Source organism: Chiloscyllium punctatum, chromosome 44 (assembly GCF_047496795.1).
Source record: "Chiloscyllium punctatum isolate Juve2018m chromosome 44, sChiPun1.3, whole genome shotgun sequence".
NCBI lineage: Eukaryota > Metazoa > Chordata > Chondrichthyes > Orectolobiformes > Hemiscylliidae > Chiloscyllium > Chiloscyllium punctatum.
In genome coordinates this window covers 18,083,219-18,102,628 of record NC_092782.1, presented here as the reverse complement: position 1 = coordinate 18,102,628, position 19,410 = coordinate 18,083,219, and the positions used below count along the sequence as shown (strand labels likewise).

The 19,410-nt window shown below is 43.9% G+C and overlaps 1 protein-coding gene across 2 annotated transcripts in view; it reads left to right on the top strand.

Annotated features, from left to right (window-relative positions):
• The window catches only part of usp44 (ubiquitin specific peptidase 44), a 47,416-nt gene that overhangs the window by 17,749 nt on the left and 10,257 nt on the right, over window positions 1-19,410 (top strand). The gene's annotated exons all lie outside the window — the stretch shown is intronic.

The following is a 19,410-nucleotide window of genomic DNA, read 5'->3' as shown; positions in this document are numbered from 1 at the left end:
ACTAGCCATTTGGATACAGAACTGGCTCAAAGGTAGAAGAGGGAGGTGGTGGAGGGTTGTTTTTCAGACTGGAGGCCAGTGACCAGTGGAGTGCCAAAAGGATCGTTGCTGGGCCCTCTACTTATCGTCATTTATATAGATGATTTGGATGTGAGCATAAGAGGTACAGATAGTAAGTTTGCAGATGACTCCAAAGTTGGAGGTGTAGTGGACAGCGAAGAGGGTTACCTCAGATTACAACAGGATCTGGACCAGATGGGCCAATGGGCAGAGAAGTGGCAGATGGAGTTTAATTCAGATAAATGCGAGGTGCTGCATTTTGGGAAAGCAAATCTTAGCAGGACTTAAACACTTAATGGTAAGATCCTAGGGAGTGTTGCTGAACAAAGAGACCTTGGAGTGCAGGTTCATAGCTCCTTGAAAGTGGAGTCGCAGGGAGATAGGATAGTGAAGAAGGCGTTTGGTATGCTTTCCTTTATTGGTCAGAGTATTGAGTGCAGGAGCTGGGAGGTCATGTTGTGGCTGTACAGGACATTTGGTTAGGCCACTGTTGAAATATTGCTTGTACTTTTGGTCTCCTTCCTATTGGAAAGATATTGTGAATCTTGAAAGGATTCAGAAAAGATTTACAAGGGTGTTGTCAAGGTTGGAGGATCTGAGCTACAGGGAGAGGCTGAACTGGCTGGGGCTGTTTTCCCTGGACCGTCGGAGGCTGAGGGGTGACCATATAGAGGTTTACAAAATTGAGGGGCATGGATAGGGTAAATAGGCAAAGTCTTTTCTCTGGGGTCGGGGAGTCCAGAACTAGAGGGCATAGGTTTTGGGTGAGAGGGGAAAGATATAAAAGAGACCTAAGCGGCAACTTTTTCATGCAGAGGGTGGTACGTGTATGGAATGAGCTGCCAGAAGATGTGGTGGAGACTGGTACAATTGCAACATTTAAGAGGCATTTGGATGGGTGTATGAATAGGAGGTGTTTGGAGGGTTATGGGCCGGGTGCTGGCAGGTGGGACTAGATCGGATTGGGATGTCTGTTTGGCATGGACGGGTTGGACCAAATGGTCTGTTTCCATGCTGTACATCTCTGACTCTATGACTCTGTCCTGTCTCTCTCCTTAACTGACTTTTAGTGTAAATCAACTAACTACTTCTGCCCTTGTACACTCATTCTCTGTTTTATCTGCATAGTTTTCTGTTTCCTAGGTTCTCAGACCCACAAAGGAATTGCAGAGATCTAGGGTTTTCTGGTTTTAGTGGGTTTTCTAAATCAGCGTTCACTTTCCTATTATTCTACAATTTGTCTTCTGGAACAATAAAGCTTTTCTTTTGTCTAGCTGGCATTATCTTTAGGAATTAAGATGGTGATGGAGTTAAGAGGGTGGGCGAGGTTCCTCAAACATCCATGTTTCCAGTGAATTTTGAAAGTCATGAACTTGTAAGGTTGGAAATATACCAACTTAACTGCCTTTAAGCACTTGAATTTCAAAGTTAAACTCAAGTGTGGTTTCATTTTTAATGCTAGAAGCTACATTCATTCACATACCAGGCCCTGTTCTTTGCAGGCAATAGGCTGAAAGAGTTGGACTCCACACTGTTTCTCTTCACAAAGCTGAGTTTGTGTCAGACTTGCTGAGTTTCTCCTACATCTTGTGTTCATTAAGTTGACTTGTCATTGTTCCTTTATTGTCGCTGTGTCAAAACCCTGGAACTTCTTTCCGAACAGCTTTTTGTCATTTCACCCAAAGACTGCAGCAGCTGGGATCGAATTTTGATCCAACCAATGATAGCCACAAAGGAACTAAAAGAATTCCAGCTGCATTTCCATGCCAACCATTGTCTGGCCAGTCAGGACCTTGTCATATGCTGTATGAATTTTTGCTTTCGTTTGAAGTTTTTTTTTCTTAAGTAGGTGGTAGAAACACAGAAACCAGGGACAGGAGTAGGCTGTTTAGCTTTGTCATTCGATGTGGTCACGTCTGATCCTCCATCTCAATGCCATATTTCTGCTTTTTTTAACCCTTAGTCTTTAATCTAAAAAGTTTGCTCTGAACATGCTTACAAAAAAAATTAGATAGTGTTAGATCAGAAATGAAGATAAATAAAATTGCCAGAAAAGTCAGGAAGTCTGTGGATTTGGGAGTATTTTAGAATTGAGCAAAAGAGGACAAATGTTTGATCAACAGGGGAGAATACTAGTGTGAAATTGAACGGAACTGAGTGTTTCCAGTCAGTTTCAATAAATATGTGAAGAGATGATATTTGTAAAGACTATCAGAAGCCAGACAAATTATAATTGGGGCCAAAGAAATGAATACATAGTTTGATTCCGTCTTCACAAAAGAAACCAGAAATAACCTTCCAGAAATGTTGGAGCACCAAGGCTGTAATGGGCGGGTGGAATTGAAGGAAATGAGTATTAGTAAGGAAATGGTGCTGGGAAAATCAATGGAGTCAGTGGCTGACAAATTACCAGGACCTGATGATCTACATCCCAGAAATTAGTCTGGTTTACTATTGTTTCACTTTCTCTATGCAAGTGTATGCTTCCTTGGGGAAGGAAATCAAAACTGTATGTAATACCTGAGGTGCAGTCTCGTTATGACTCTACAATAGCAGTAAGGCATCTTTACTTCTGTAAAGCCTTACTGTAAAGGCCAACAAATTGAGAATGTTCTGCCTTCCCAGTTTCCCTCCTGCCTGGCCATGAGCATCCATTATTCTTGTTTGCACTCCCGTGATTGAGTTAACTCATCTGCTGTTCATCCCATCCATTCCCTTTAAACTCCTAGGCGCTCAGCTTCCCTTCCTGTCTCTGGTATTGTAATTTGTTCCTGTTTTCTCCACAGCTATCCCAAAACTTCTTGAACCCACAGTCATCATTCCACTGCTCCTTGACCCAACCCTAACCACCACCTCTTCAACATGACATCCTTGCCATAAGGGTGACCTCCATATGTAGCTCTTGCTTTTCACCCCATCTTCAATAATTTCTGTCAGACTGCGAACTTGATATCCGATCGTGATTGAGCTATTTCCTCCAGCTAAATCAAGGTCATTGTCTTTAGCTCATCTCAAAATATGTACACAAAATTGTATTTCCTTCCACAGTCACCTTGGGGTTGAAAGGAACCTTTTGAAAGCCTTTTCTAAGATGAGTTTCTGATTCTACATGATACCTTTTTGAAGCACCTACTTTCATCACTTAATCTGCCCCTGTCTCAGTTCATTGTCTGCAGGAACCTTTGTACATACCATTGTCACCTTTAGACTTGATTAACTTCAGTATTTTATTGACTCGCCTCCCATTCTATATCTGTCAGCTTAGACCATTCAAAGCTTGTGTGTCTACTCTATCCTACATTAAGTGCCACATATCCATTATTTTTCTGTCTTCATAACTTACTCTGACTGTTGGTCTGACAAGTAACATTTGTGATTTTCATGCTTGTTTAAAACAGTCTCACCTCTTGTTAGAGTATCAGCCTTGCCCAGTGTGTCTGAAGTACCTTGAAATACTGTTCTTAAAATGTGCTGTTTAAGTGCAAACCTAACATTTGAATAAATACTCACCTATCTGAGAAAAGAGAAGAGACACTTAGAGTCCTGATATATTTACCAGGTTGTTCTTGGTCCTGGTACTGTTAAAGGCACTTGTATCATAAGTTCATTCTTGTTGCTGATTCCTCTGAATAGGTTTAGACAAGATTCAGGCAAATCTTTATTTTCTGTATAGCAATAAATAAATGCTGCATCGCTCTGGCATCCTGAGACAGATCTTTGTAGTTCTTATCAAGTGTGAATGGACAGCAAGTCATTCAGAGCATTATAGTTTGTGCTCCACCTTGTACTAATTAAAATCACAGTTGTTCCCAACATTCTCTGTTCCCAATGTGTGGCCCAGACATTGAAGTGTGCAGATCTTTTAAATGTCTTGTATGTTTCTTATTTGCAGTAATGCGGGGGAATCAACTTATGTTGAACCTGTATGGGGGCTTCTGGGCAGGTTTGAGGAGCATTCTTACTAACTAAGAAGCTATCTTGCCCTATACTATTGTGAATATAGTTAAAAGCTTGTGGACTTCAAAGGACATCTTAAGGTCGTGAAAATCTCCACTGTAAATCCAAATTTTATTACTTGGCAAATCCTAATGTCAAAACCATTTTACAAAGGATATCCCTTGCTACTTCTGCAATCTATTCAGACAGTAAGGTTCAAATCTAGGAAATAGTGACTCATTTCAGAAGATAGAACATTGGGACTTTTCCCCACTAAGAGTTGGAGAATATTCACAACACAAAATGTGTACTTTGTTCCCTAACAACACAGTGAAATATCTTTGATTAGAAGAAGCTGGTAGTGAAGGCTCATTTAGAACTTAAACATCAGCATGGGCCAACTGAGCTGAAGCCTTGTTTCTAACTCTCTGGAACTCTGGCTTGTTTTCTGCATGTGCACTTTTTACCAAACGTTATGGGTGAGCTGTTAATAAGAGACTGGTAATTTTCTTGTTTTTACTCCTTTTCTTCCTGATCCCTACTAAGATAAGACTAGTCACACCAAGGTGAACTATATAGCCTTAAAGCTATCTAAATTGTGATGAAGTCATTTGTTACAGCTTGGGGGTGTAATTGTGACCCATTTAAAGGGGTAATATTCAGTATTATTGATTAGGACACCATCCTGAAATGGTTGCCATGAAACATTGATTTTTTTTTCTTTCGTTGTTTAAATCCTTGTCACTGGAGCCTGTCTAGTTCATTTGAGGCTGTTTACATACAGAGACAGATATGTCACTCTCTTCGCAAGTGAGTCCTGAAGTAATAGTATTTTCTATATTGTTGAGGGACTGTTACTATACTAACATTTCAAAGTGGCAATTCCTGACTCTGACATGATGCTAGTCTTGTTTGTGAGCTTGCTCAGTCATCTTTTATGCATTGACATGCAACCAGATGACAAACTAAAGAAGCGTGGGTAGGTTAGTACCACAACATATAATGCATTCCATCATGCACTTGTCTGGACAAGCAAGCTCATCTTAAACTTAATCTATTTCTAATTTTCCACCTGTGTATTTGAGTAATAATCTTGTGCAAGAGCCAAACTAATTTCACCAGAACACATGTATTTTGGCTGTCATTACCTGAAAATACAACTCAAGATCTCTTCTGTCTTTATTTTTCAATAGCATTCCTAAATTCTTTGGCGTCATCAAGCAGATGTTTAAATGTGCCACGATACCATTTTCTTTTAATTTGATTTTAGAAGTTGCAAACCACTTTGGAGAAATCTTCTGAATCCATTCTGGATATTTTGTGTTCCCTATTGAAGTTGAACATAGCCCAGCCTAATTTTGGAGGGTACTGTGCTTGAGGCATATTTTGGACATGCTTTCTAGGCCTTGACAACCAGTTGACCTCTGTGCTCTGAAGCTGCTTCAATATTCTTCTCATACATTCATTACCTGTACTTTCACTGACACCTCTTCAGTGGTCTGGGCTTCCTCCCTCTTCAACAACCTGTAAACTTCCAATATTACCTTTTTAATGCTACTGTAAGTCAGGTCCTACTGTTCAGAGCAGATTTAGGGGAGGTGGTGCAATTTCTTAGATTCCCTACAGTGTGGAAACAGGCCCTTTGGCCCAACCAGTCCACACTGACCCTCCGAAGAGTAACCCACCCAGACCCATTTCCCTAACACTATGGACAATTTAGCATGGCCAGTTCACCTGAACTGCACACTTTTGGACTGTGGGAGGAAATCTGAGAATGTGCAAACGCCACACAGTTGCCGAAGGCTGGAATCGAACCTGGGGCCCTGGTACTGTGAGGCAGCAGTGCTAACCACTGGGCCACCGTACTGCCCTAGATTAGATTCCCTACAGTGTGTAAACCGGCCCTTCGGCCCAACCAGTCCACACCGACCCTCTGAAGGGTAAACCACCCAGACCCATTTCCCTCTGATGATGCACCTAACACTATATGGGCAATTTAGCATGACCAATTCACCTAGAGGGATCTGTGGGAATAAACTGGAGCACCCGGAGGAAACTCGTGCAGACATTGGGAGAATGTTCAAACTCCGCACAGTCAGTCACCAGAGGCTCTTAGCTTTTATAAGTGTTTGGATATGCTTATTATCTGCCCATTTTCCCTGGTTACTTCCGTAGAGCCAGCTCAATAAGGGCTGACTGTGTGCCAGACATATCTCATAACAGATGTTTTTATTAATCTTTTTTCTGTGAACTATTTAATGTTGTGATCCATCATATTATACATCTGAAATTAATCCAAAAGCCATGGATGAGCTTGGTCAGCTCAAAGTGTGTTCTTGTATCTGGGATATTTTAGGAAAGTAGATTACTTTGTAATATGTTTTAACACAATCCTTCTTTCAAAATGAAGTTCAATAATGTAGCTTCGCTCTTTAAGCTGAAAATTCAAAAGCCCTAAATTTGGAGCCAGCAATTCTGTGCCTGTAGGTGGACCTTGCTCTGAGTGAGGATAGGATTTTGTATCTACAGCCAGTGCATTTTCACCTGGCATCATTAGCTATTGAGAAGCCAAAACACACACGCAACTGTGATCATAACTACTTCAGGAAATTACCAGTAAATGGCATCACAAACAGCAGTAAAAGAGCAAAGGTATGTAGAATGTTGTGGTCGATTCTGCTCACTGCATGCTCGACACTAATTTCATTTTTTAAATTAATATTGTTGAAAAAGCTTTGTCTTACACTCATCAGGGCAATTTGCAAGATTACAAACGTATAGCATGCGACGTGTGTGCTGATTAAGGAGTTGCTATAGATGATGTGCCAGTTATTGATTATTGACAGTTAACTGCAAGCCTTTAAGTTTTAAACAAGGCAGGTTGATTAGTAAATGTTTTGACCAAGTAAATTGAACCAGTGAATGGCTGTCATCTACTATAGCTTAGTGACTGCTGGTTCATATTCATTTGCTGTAATTATGGATTTTCCCCTCTTGAAATTGGTATTCTCATGCCCTAATGACTGCAAGACTAAAAGTTTTGTCAAACTGCCTTTTTTTTTCCAGCAATACTAATTTCTGTCTCCACTTTCTTGTTCAGAAGAATGAGAGGTGATCTTATTGATGCAAGATCTGAGTGAATTTGGCAGATTAGATGCTGAAAGGATATTTCTCCCCATGGGGAAATTTAGAACCTAGGGCACGTTTTCAACATGGGACTCATTTAAATTAGGGATGAAGAGGAATTTCTTGAGTGTTGACTCTTTTTGAATTCTCTTCCACAGAGAGCATTAGCATTGGGTCATTGAATATATTCACGCCTGCATTAGATTTTTGATGGACAAAGGAGTCTAGGCTTATGGCAAACTGACAGGGAAGTGGATTTAAGGCCACAACTAGATCATCTATGCTGTTATTGAATAGGCTCAAAAAGGCAATCTTTTATTTGTGTTCCATATCTATCTTGATGTGGGCTGTAGTATGAAGTGGCTGACTCAGACCTCCATAATCAGTCTGAATGCTAAGGAGTATTTATCAATACAACAAAACTCAATACTTAGAGTTTTCAAGTCTAGGTATTTTACTTCAGTAAATGTTTTGGTTCTGCTTTCTGATGCAAGATTGACTTGACTTCAGCTTTATATAAAACCCATAGAAGATTTTCCCTTTATAAGTAAGCCATGTTCATCAAGAAATGCTGTCTGTAAGTGATCAAGAAGACAGCAGCAGCCAATAAAGATCCAATGGACTGAGGCAACCATTGAGATTAGTTATTTGAGATAAGAAAAGCTATTGAATTTTTAAAAGTGCTTTTGTTTCTTTAGGGAATTTCCAGCTGCTGACCCTAATAGCAAGCCCAGTCTATAGTGACTCTCCTCAAGTTATTGTCTGCATGGATGTTTGTGACTGAGATGGTAAGGGCTGCAGATGTGGGAACTTGGAGTCAACAGATGCGAAGCTAGAAGTGCATAGCAGGTTAGACCGCATCCAAGGAGCAGGGGAGTCAACATTTTGGGCCAAACCCTTCATTAGGATTGGGTAGAGGGAGGGAATCCAGAAGTATATAGAGAGGGGGAGTGGGACTAGGGAGAATAAGTGTGATGGTGATGGGTAGATGCAAGTAGGGAGTTATTGTGATTGGTCATTGGGAAGGGTAGTGCTGATAGGTAGTAGCATGATGGATAGGACAGGGAGGTGAGGAGGAGGGATGGGGCTTGACATAGGATAGGGCTGGGAAGAAGGGATTTTGAAGCTGGTGGTCTACGTCGAGGCCATTGGTCAGTAAGCTTCCTAGGTGAAATATAAAGTGGTGTTCCTCCGGTTTCCATTTGGCCTCACTCTGCCATTGGAGGAAGGGAAAGATGGACATGTTGGAATTGAAGTGGATGGCAACCAAAGGTCGGGGTGGTTAATGCGTGCAGAGTGCTACACCAACTGGTCTCAGCGCCGGTGTTTGGTGTTCATGTCTGGAGCAATAGATGAGATTGGATTATGTGGAGATGACTCTCTGTAGGATCTGGAAGGGTTGTTTAGGGCCTTGGATGGAGGTGTGTGGGTGTGGGGCAAATGTTGTACCTCTTGCAGTTGCATTGAAAGGTACCTGTTGTGTTGCAGAGCGTAGAGTTGACAAGAGAGTTGTGGAATGAGTGGTCCCTGCAGAAAGTGGACGAGGTGGGGGCGGAAATCTTTTTTTGATGGTAGGGTCTGATTGTAGGTGGCGAAAATGTCGGAGGATGATGCGCTGGATTTGGAGGTTGGTGGGGTGATATGGGAGGACGAGGGATTCTGTCCTTTTTGTGGGAGGGGGCGGGGTTGGGGTAGGGGTGAAGGGAGCAGGGACAGGAGGTTTGAGGTCAGAAGTGCATCAAATGGAGGTGATGTGATTGAGGGCAGTCTTGATTACTGAGGAATGGAAATTACAGTTCCTAAAGTAGGAAGATACCTGGGATATCCTGGAGTGGAGCGCCTCATCTTAGGAGCAGATGCGGCAGAGGTGGAGGAATTGGGAATATGGGATAGTGTTTTTCAGGAGGTTAGCTGAGTGGAGGTGTAGTTGTGGGAGTCAGTGGGTTTGAAGTGGATATCAGTGCTGAATCAGTTTCAGGAAATGGAGACTGAGTGCCCTGTGGAAGGGGAGGAAGTTGCCAGAAATGGTCAAGGTGAATTTGAGAGCAGTGTGGAAGATGTTGGCTAAGTTAATGATCTGCCTGAGCTCCTCACTGGAACATGAGGCAGCGTCAGTGTAGTCATAGATATAGTGGAGGAAGAGGTGAGGGAAGGTGCTGTTGTAGTTTTGGAAGAGGGACTGTTCCACGAAACCTACAAAGCGGCAGGCATAGCTCAGGCCCATTTGTGTGCCCATAGTTATCCCTTTGGTTTGTAGGAAGTGAGAGGAATCAAATGAAAGACTGAGGGTGGGGATCAGTTTTGCCAGGCAAATAAGGGGTTCTGGTTGGACCCACAGAAGAGAAAAAAGCAGAGGTCTTTCAAGCTGTCAGCTGTTGTGCCTGTGATGAGGATCTTGTTGTATCCCAGTTAACTGCTGAAGATAATGATTACTGTCTCTTTTTCAATGAAAAAGATGCAAGAAATCTCCTTAAATCAGAGATCCAAGTGATTAGGATGAATGAGGAGTTAAAGGAAATGAGTATTTGTAAGATGACTGTACTGGGGCAATTAATGTAGCTGAAAGTTGTTAAATCCCCAGGACCTGATCATCTGTGTTTGAATATTTGCCACAGAGCTAGTTGATGCATTGGTGATTACGTTCCAAACTCCTATAGATTCTGGAATGATGGCTACTTATTGGAAGCAAGCAAATGTCATACTAATATTTAAGGGAGTGAGAAAACTGGGAAGTACAAACCTGGTTGATTTACATTAGTAGGGAAAATGCTAGAATCTATTGTAAAGGGTGTTATGAATAGACATGTACCTGGTAATGTTCTAATTGGGTATAACCTGGATTTGTGAATGGGTAATAATGTTGGTAAAACCTTAAGGTTTGTCAAACAAAATTTATAAAGGAGAGCCAATGGTTGGAGTATACCTGGATTTTTGGAAGGCTTTTGATAAAGTCCCTCATGTTGAAAAATATTCAAGCATGTGGGATAGGAGGTAATGTGCTGGCATGACATGGTCAGCCAAAGGAAGGATTGTTCTCATGTTGGCAGACAATGACTAATGTGGTACTACAAGGATGAGTACAGCTGTCAGTGTGTCAATGAATTGGAGGTAGAAACCAGTTGTAATATTTTCAAATTTGCAGAGGATACAAAGCTATGTGAGAATGTGTATTGAGAAGTATGAAATGGCTTCAAGATTTGGACAGGTTTTAATGAATGGGCAGGAACATGGCAGATGGAATGTAATGTGGCAAAGTTAAATTGTCCACTTTGATAGGACCAACAAATGTACAGAGTATTCCTTAGATAGTTAGAGATTGGAAAGTGTAGATGTGCAGAGAGACTTAGGTGCCCTTGTTGATCAGTCACTAAATACAAATGTCAATGCAGCAAACTATTAAGAAGGCTATTGGCATGTTAGCCTTTACTGCAAGAGGAATGGGGTTCAGGAATAGTGGAGTCTTGTTCCAATTGTATCAGAGCTTAGTTAGACCACACCTGTGTACTGTGTAGTTTTGACCTCCACATCTCAGGAAAGACAATATTGCTGTTGACAGGATGGAGTGCCACAAAAGTAAATGAGACTTGATCCTGGGATGGTTAGGACTGACCTATGAAGAGAAATTAGGTAAGTTGCACCTGTATTCTCTCAAGGCTTAAAAAGTGAGAGGTGATCTTATTCAAACTTGCAAAATAGCTAAAGGGCAGGCAGAATAGATGGAGATAATGTTTCCCCTGGTGGGGGATTCTAGAACCGGGGGCTTAAGTTTGGTCCAAGACGAGGATTTTTTCTTTACTAAAGGCTGTGAACCTTTGGAATTCTGGGCCTCTGTCAAAACTGTCTTTAAGTATGTTTAAATTGATGGATTTCTGATTGCCAATGACCTTCAGGGTTATGGGGACAGTCTGAGTAAGACATTGAAGTATTCAATCAGCTGTGATCATATTGAAAGGCAAGGCAGGTCTAAGCTGAATTGCCTACTTGTGTTCCCTATATTCCTGTGATTCAGCACTTACACAGCATTTACTCAGTATGTGAAGAATTATTAACCAGTTTAGGATTGTTTGTTGGGCTCACAGCTCGTTGAACTTGTGTGTACTGGAAGCTACACATATTAATACGTTGGGCCCAGGGCTTTGTAGATAGAACTGTCATAAAGCTGGTCCTTTTTTTTGAAAAGTTGTTCCTTTTCTTCTGTCCTTTAATATTTTTTCAGAGGGGTCTTAAAGACTCTGGGCTCCAAAACTGCTGGGTTTGGTACAGAGATGTAAGGCCTTTTTTGTTTATATGTAAACAAATGAGTCTTTAGGCCAAAGCTTTAATGTTTTTAGCAGTAACCTGTATAAGTCAAGAGGGCATGGCCAGCTCTCTAGCTGAGCAGTTCACTCCAGAACTAGTCAGGTTCAGCTGTGGAGCTGTTTGGAAACAGGCTGCTAATCTGTCTCTCCTTCTGCCCTTGTAACTTCGATCTGTAAGCCTTTGTTTCACTTTTACTGGGTTTTAAGGGGCTTGCTTATTGGGACTGTTGTATATATTTGGAACAGCATAATGAAGTTCGTTTGGATAGACTGAGTTCTGTATGAGTTCTCTATTTTCTTCTTTGTGTTTCATTGTGCAATTTTGTGAATAATATTTTCTGTTTTAAAATCTGGTAGTCAACTTAGCTAACTTACTGCGGATAATTTTCACTGTACACTTACTGAAACAAATTGCCAAGTTGTGGTTGGAGCTGCCTACTTAATGTTTTGAGTGGTCTGGCCTAGTCCATAACAGAACATGCATATGCATTGTTTATTTCAGTTCAACAAAATAAGTAGGTGACAGCCATTCTCGATCAGTTTCAGGGCAGTGCCATGACCAATTAGTCTGCCTGGTTTAAAATCTTAACAAAGCTTGGCAGCTAACTTTAGTCGTTGTTAATCAGTGCAATCATCAGAGTACACATGGCAGCGAATAGCACTAGCCTGTTGGATGAATGCTCTTTCCTTTTACGTTATCTCTTAGAAATTATCCTGATGCATGCAAGATTGAAACCTTTGTCAAAATATCTCAAGTTCTATAGTACCAAGTAACTAATTCTTTAGTTACGGAGTCATCTGTTTTAAAGTCTTTTAAAGTTTTGGATGATTGTTGCAGGGCATTTGAGACGTGCTAATACTTCCTGAAGCCTGGGATTTCTTTAAATGGCTTTTTATCTGAAAATCCAAATTGCTATTTTTAACAGTATTGACTTGCACGCAAACAGTAATTGTGTTAATTATTTTATTAGTCATTTAGTTTAATCACTAACCACTTTAGTCTAACCTTGATCATGATAACCACTTTTATTGAAGAAAATAATATGTTTGCAGAGTAGCATGTGTCAAAGTCAATTCCTGTTCACAACAACAGTTCCTTTTCAGATCAGTTGTTTTCTGTAAATTTCCAGATCTTGGTAGGTCCCTAAACCTTAACAGCAGCAGGAAATTATTTGCTTTCATAATGCTTTGTGATCTAGAAATCTGTTTGAAAGTGTAATGCCTGAAGTATATCAGTATATTTGCTCTAAATATTTTACCATTGCTAACAATAAATCAAATAATTAAAGGGCAGAGAGAGACCAGAGTACTGTTTATTCTGTTTGGTGTAGCTTTTAACATCAGGTACAAGTAAATCATTTCCTGAACCAGCATTAATTTGTTTGTAAACTGCACTTTAGTTGCGGAAAAAAAAATTTGTGCTTCAAGTTTGAAATCCGAATCCAAGAATTAAATGTCTGGGTTTGTTTTAGTTCTGGGTTTTTCAGAATAGCTTGTGCAGGCAGTGTTCAATTCTTTTTAAATTGGAGGAATACTGCACACAACTTTGCCAAGGTTGCAAAAAGGGGGTTATATTTAATAATGCTAAATGTACCACTTTTCACTAGCAGGCACTGACCACTGCTGTTTGGGTGAGTGAGCCTGAGCAGGTTTGTCCAACAGGTGACTGTGGTGGGAACAAGGGGGTGAGTGGATGATAGGTAGGTGAGGGCATCCCATGCTGCACTGTGTCCATGATCCTAAGAACCTGTCCTATCCCAGGCTGGAGAGGAGGAAAACCCACTTGTGTATAAATTCCATTGAGGCTGACTTGGAATGTGCCCCCAACAGGGCTGAAAGCATAGTAAGTGTATAAGCTGGTGCAATTTAAATTCAATGAATTTTTAAAAAGTCCTTAAATAAAAGCCATCTCAGTGGTATTGATTAGTACTAAGTTGTTGCAAAACACATCCAGGTCACTAATTTCCTCCAGGGAAAGAAAGCGGTCCTGATCTGATGTGGCCTATATTTGACTCCAAGGCCACTGCAATGCAGTCTAAAATGGGCTAACAAGCCCTTAGGGCTGACCTTACCAGTGCTCACCTTCTATGAACAAATCAAAAGATCTTTGAGGTATGATGCTGATGTATTTCTTCATCTGGGTTTCAATTTCCAATCTAAAGAGCAATTAAACTGACTTCATAATTAGTGCTCCCTCATCTACAAATCATACTTTTGATCTAAGCCTGTTTGTTTTACTATTAGGGTTTGTGGACATGAAGGCAGCGCACACCAGACAAGTTTACACTCCAAGCTCTGACTTGAGCTTATATATTCTGCTGATTCATACAAAATGATTCTATATTGTATACATTTATGGTAAGAAAATTTGAATGTTGGTTGCTGTTTTTGTCCTTGATTTAAGTAATTAGAATTTAAGGCCAACAAGTGTAAACTAAATGTCTCTCATTGTGTGAATATTAAGAGGCGTCAGATAAACTGAAACTCCTCCAGGTTATCACTTGAGTTTGATGTTAAATTGGGCAACCTTAGGAGTCATTTTCCATTTCCAACAATGTTGACTTTTCAGTTGTTAAAAGCATCTGTGTCTTTTCAAGTGACTTGGGTATAGTTATTTCAGACTTTTGGCATAGTCTTTTAACTCATTCATGGACAGAACTCGGTAAGTGTAGAGGTGTGCACTCATGTAAGCCCTATTTATAGGACTCAGTGACCCTATACAGGGAAAAAAACATTATCGTCTGATAGGTTTATGGTGGATAACTTGTACCATTTTGGCTCTGGTATCTCAGTTCTAGGAGGACAGATTGCTAACTTTTGAGAGGCTATTCCCAATCATTTCAGGTGTAATGTTCCAGTTTCTTACAAAGTTAGTGGCAGTTATCAATACCATGTCAGGTGAACACATGAACTGTGCAAGTATGAAACGACCTTTAGTAAAATATCCATCAGAGTTACAAAATATGTTGTAGAGTTCTTTAAAGGTAAATAATACCAATGCACTATCTGTGTCATATCTCTCTTCCACATCCTGTAAATGATATTTTGCAATATGAGCTCTTTCAGTGTCTTTTGAGTAAAACATAGCATTTACTATTTCTGCTCTTGAACAGTTAATGGGCCAGTACAAGATAGCATGCTGTGAGCAGAAAACTGTTGCTGGAAAAGCACAGCAGGTCAGGCAGCATTCAAGGAGCAGGAGAATCGACGTTTCGGGCATAAGCCCTTCTTCAGGAATGAGGGTGTGCCAAGCAGGCTAAGATAAAAGTTAGGGAGAAGTGACTTAGGGGAGGGGCGTTGGGAATGTGATAGGTGGAAGGAGGTTAAGGTGAGGGTGATAGGCCGGAGAGGGGGTGTGGGCGGAGAGGTCGGGAAGAAGATTGCAGGTCAAGAAGGTAGTGCTGAGTCAGAAGGTTGGGACTGAGATAAGGTGGGAGGGAGGGGAAATGAGGAAGCTGGAGAAATCTGCATTCATCCCTCGTGGTTGGAGGGTTCCTAGGCGGAAGATGAGGCACTCTTCCTCCAGGCGTCATGTCGCCATGGTCTGGCGATGGAGGTGGCCAAGGACCTGCATGTCCTTGGTGGATTGGGAGGGGGTGTTAGTGTTCAGCCACGGGGCGGTTGGGTTGGTTGGTGCAGGTGTCCCAGAGGTGTTCTCTGAAACGTTCCACAAGTAGGCGGCCTGTCTCCCCAATGTAGAAGAGGCCACATCGGGTGCAGCGGATGCAGTAAATGATGTGTGTGGAGGTGCAGGTGAATTTGTGATGGATATGGAAGGATCCCTTAGGGCCTTGGTGGGAGGTGTGGGCGCAAGTTTTGCATTTCTTGCAGTTGCAGGGGAAGGTGCCGGGAATGGAGGTTGGGTTGGTTGGGGGTGTGGACCTGACGAGGGAGTCGCGGAGGGAGTGGTCTTTCCAGAACACTGATAGGGGAGAGAAATATATCCTTGGTGGTGGGGTCTGTTTGGAGGTGGCGGAAATGACGAAGGATGATACGATGTATCTGGTAGGTGAGGACCAGTGGGGTTCTGTTCTGGTGGCGATTGGAGGGGCGGGGTTCAAGAGCGGAGGAGCGGGAAGTGGAGGAGATGTGGTGGAGAGCTTCATCAACCACATCTGAGGGGAAATTGCAGTCTTTGAAGAAGGAGACCATCTGGGTTGTTCGGTATTGGAATTGATCCTCCTGGGAACCGATGCGGCGGAGGTGAAGGAATTGGGAATATGGGATGGCATTTTTACAGGGGGCAGGGTGGGAGGAGCTGTAATCTAGGTAGCTGTGGGAGTCGGTCGGTTTATAGTAAATGTCCGTGTTGAGTCAGTTGCCCGAGATAGATAGAAATGGAGAGGTCTAGGAAGGGGAGGGAGGAGTCTGAGACGGTCCAGGTAAATTTGAGGTCGGGGTGGAAGGTGTTAGTAAAGTGGATGAACTGTTTAAGCTCCTTGTGGGAGTACGAGGTAGCGCCGATACAGTCATCAATGTAGCAAAGGAAAAGGTGGGGGGTGGTGCCAGTGTAGCTGCAGAAGATGGACTGTTCCACATATCCGGCAAAGAGGCAGGCATAGCTGGGGCCCATGCGGGTACCCATGGCTACTCCTTCGGTTTGGAGGAAGTGGGAGGATTGGAAAGAGAAGTTGCTCAGGGTGAGGGACCAGTTCAGTCAGTCGAAGGAGTGTGTCAGTGGAAGGGTATTGGTTGGGTCGGTGGGAAAGAAAGAAGCGGAGGGCTTTGAGGTCTTCGTGATGGGGGATGGAGGTGTATAGGGACTGGATGTCTATGGTGCAGATAAGACGTTGGGGACTGGGGAAGCGCAAATCATGGTGGAGGGCATGGGTGGTGTCCCGAACATAGGTGGGGAGTTCTTGGACTAAGGGGGACAGGACTGTGTCGAGGTATGCAGAGATGAGTTCGGTGGTGCAGGAGCAGGCTGAGACAATGGGTTGGACGGGGCAGTCAGGTTTGTGGATTTTGGGCAGGAGGTAGAAACGGGCGGTGCGGGGTTGTGGGACGATGAGGTTGGAGGCGGTGGATGGGAGATCCCCTGAGGTGATGAGGTTATGGATGGTCTGGGAGATGATGGTTTGGTGGTGGGAGGTGGGGTCAGGGTCAAGGGGGCAGTAGGAGGTGGTGTCCGCGAGCTGGCGTTTAGCCTCAGCAATGTAAAGATCGGTGCGCCAAACTACCACAGCGCCTCCCTTGTCTGCCGGTTTGATAGTGAGGTTGGGGTGGGAGTGGAGGGCTGTATGTTGCGAGGGGGTGAGGTTAGAGTGGGTTAGAGGGGTGAACAGGTTGAGGCGGTTAATGTCGCGACGGCAGTTGGCTATGAAGAGATTCGAGGGCGGGTAAGAGGCCAGCACGGGGTGTCCAGGTAGATGGGGTGTGTTGGAGGTGGGACATGGGGTCGTTAGAGGGTGGGTGAGAATCCTGGTTGTAGTAGTAGGCACAGAGGAAGAATTGTTCAATGTCTCGCCGCATCCACCATCCACCTGGACACCCCTCTTACCCGCCCTCTATCTCTTCATATCCAACTGCCGTCATGACATTAACTACCTCAACCTGTTCACCCCTCTAACCCACTCCAACCTCACCCCCTCGCAACATACAGCCCTCCACTCCCACCCCAACCTCACTATCAAACCGGCAGACAAGGGAGGCGCTGTGGTAGTTTGGCGCACCGATCTTTACATTGCTGAGGCTAAACGCCAGCTCACGGGCACCACCTCCTACTGCCCCCTTGACCATGACCCCAGCTCCCACCACCAAACCATCTCCCAGACCATCAATAACCTCATCACCTCAGGGGATCTCCCATCCACCGCCTCCAACCTCATCGTCCCACAACCCCGCACCGCCTGTTTCTACCTCCTGCCCAAAATCCACAAACCTGACTGTCTCAGCCTGCTCCTGCCCCACCGAACTCATCTCTGCATACCTCGACACCGTCCTGTCCAACTTAGTCCAAGAACTCCCCACCTATGTTCGGGACACCACCCACGCCCTCCACCTCCGTGATTTTTGCTTCCTCAGCCCCCAACGCCTTATCTTCACCGTGAACATCCAGTCCCTATACACCTCCATCCCCCATCACGAAGACCTCAAAGCTCTCTGCTTCTCCCTTTCCTACTGACCCAACCAGTACTCTTCCACTGACACACTCCTTCGACTGACTGAACTGGTCCTCACCCTGAACAACTTCTCTTTCCAATCCTCCCACTTCCTCCAAACCAAAGGAGTAGCCATGGGCACCCACATGGGCCCCAGCTATGCCCGCCTCTTCGGATATGTGGAACAGTCCATCTTCTGCAGCTACACTGGCACCAGCCCTCACCTTTTCCTTTGCTACATTGATGACTGTATCGGCGCTACCTCGTACTCCCACAAGGAGCTTAAACAGTTCATCCACTTTACTAACACCTTCCACCCCGACCTCAAATTTACCTGGACCGTCTCAGACTCCTTCCTCCCCTTCCTAGACCTCTCCATTTCTATCTATCTCTGGCGACCCACTGAACACAGACATTTACTATAAACCGACTGACTCCCACAGCTACCGAGATTACACCACCTCCTCCCACCCTGCCCCCTGTAAAAACGCCATCCCATATTCTCAATTCCTTTGCCTCCGCCGCATCTGCTCCAAGAGGATCAATTCCAATACCGAACAACCCAGGTGATCTCCTCCTTCAAAGACTGCAATTTCCCCTCAGGTATGGTTGATGATGCTCTCCACCACATCTCCTCCACTTCCCGCTCTTCCACCCTTCAATCCCACCCCTCCAATCGCCACCGGGACAGAACCCCACTGGTCCTCACCTACCACCCCACCAACCTCCAGATACATCGTATCATCCTTCGTCATTTCCGCCACCTCCGAACAGACCCCACCACCAAGGATATATTTCCCTCTACTACCAGCGTTCCGGAAAGACCACTCCCTCCGCAACTCCCTCATCAGGTCCACACCCCCCACCAACCCAACCTCCACTCCCGGCACCTTCCTCTGCAACCGCAAGAAATGCAAAACTTTAACTCCCCCTCCCACTCCACCAAGGACATGCAGGTCCTTGGACTCCTCCATCACCAGACCATAGCAACATGACAGCTGGAGTAAGAGTGCCTCATCTGCCGCCTAGGAACCCTCCAATCACAAGGGATGAATGCAGATTTCTCCAGCTTCCTCACTTCCCCTCCCCCCCACCTTATCTCAGTCCCAACCCTTGGACTCAGCACTGCCTTCCCAACCTCTCCGCCCCCACCCCCTCTCCGGCCTATCACCCTCACCTTAACCTCCTTCCACCTATCGCATTCCCAACGCCCTTCTCCCTATCTTTTATCTTAGCCTGCTTGGCACACCCTCCTCATTCCTGAAGGAGGGCTTATGCCCGAAACGTCGATTCTCCTGCTTCTTGGATGCTACCTGATCTGCTGTGCTTTTCGAGCACCACATTTTTCAGCTCTGATCTCCCAGTATCTGCAGTCCTCACTTTCTCCTAGCATGCTGTGAGCATCTTGCCAGAGTTTGCCAGCGTGACTACATTGGTGCACATCTTGGAGGATGCAGTTAGTGAATTTGGGGAGACCTCATTGGGAGACGGAAAACAAATGAAAATACATGGGTGGAATGCACAGTTCATCAAAGAGATTTGAATTTTGGGACATTTGACATTCGCAAGGCAGCATGCTGAAGTAGTTGGCTCCTGACCGGTCCGGTCATTCATAATTTACATGTGCAAGCAGTTCACAGGCTAATGTTGCATTGTCATTCTGACAGGCTGGAAGGAACCAGGGTGCATTTTTAACTTTGCCACTAATCTGGGCTATTGATTCAAAATCTATCCTTGCATCAGTGTCCTGAGCCTGTTAATGTTGGCATTGTGATTTGTCCAATCTGGTGTGGTACCTGCTAGTCCTGTGTGTGCATCCACTCGAGCACAGAGACCAGCTGAATTGCTTCACCAGCCTTTTATCAACTAGTGCTGTTATAGTAACCTGT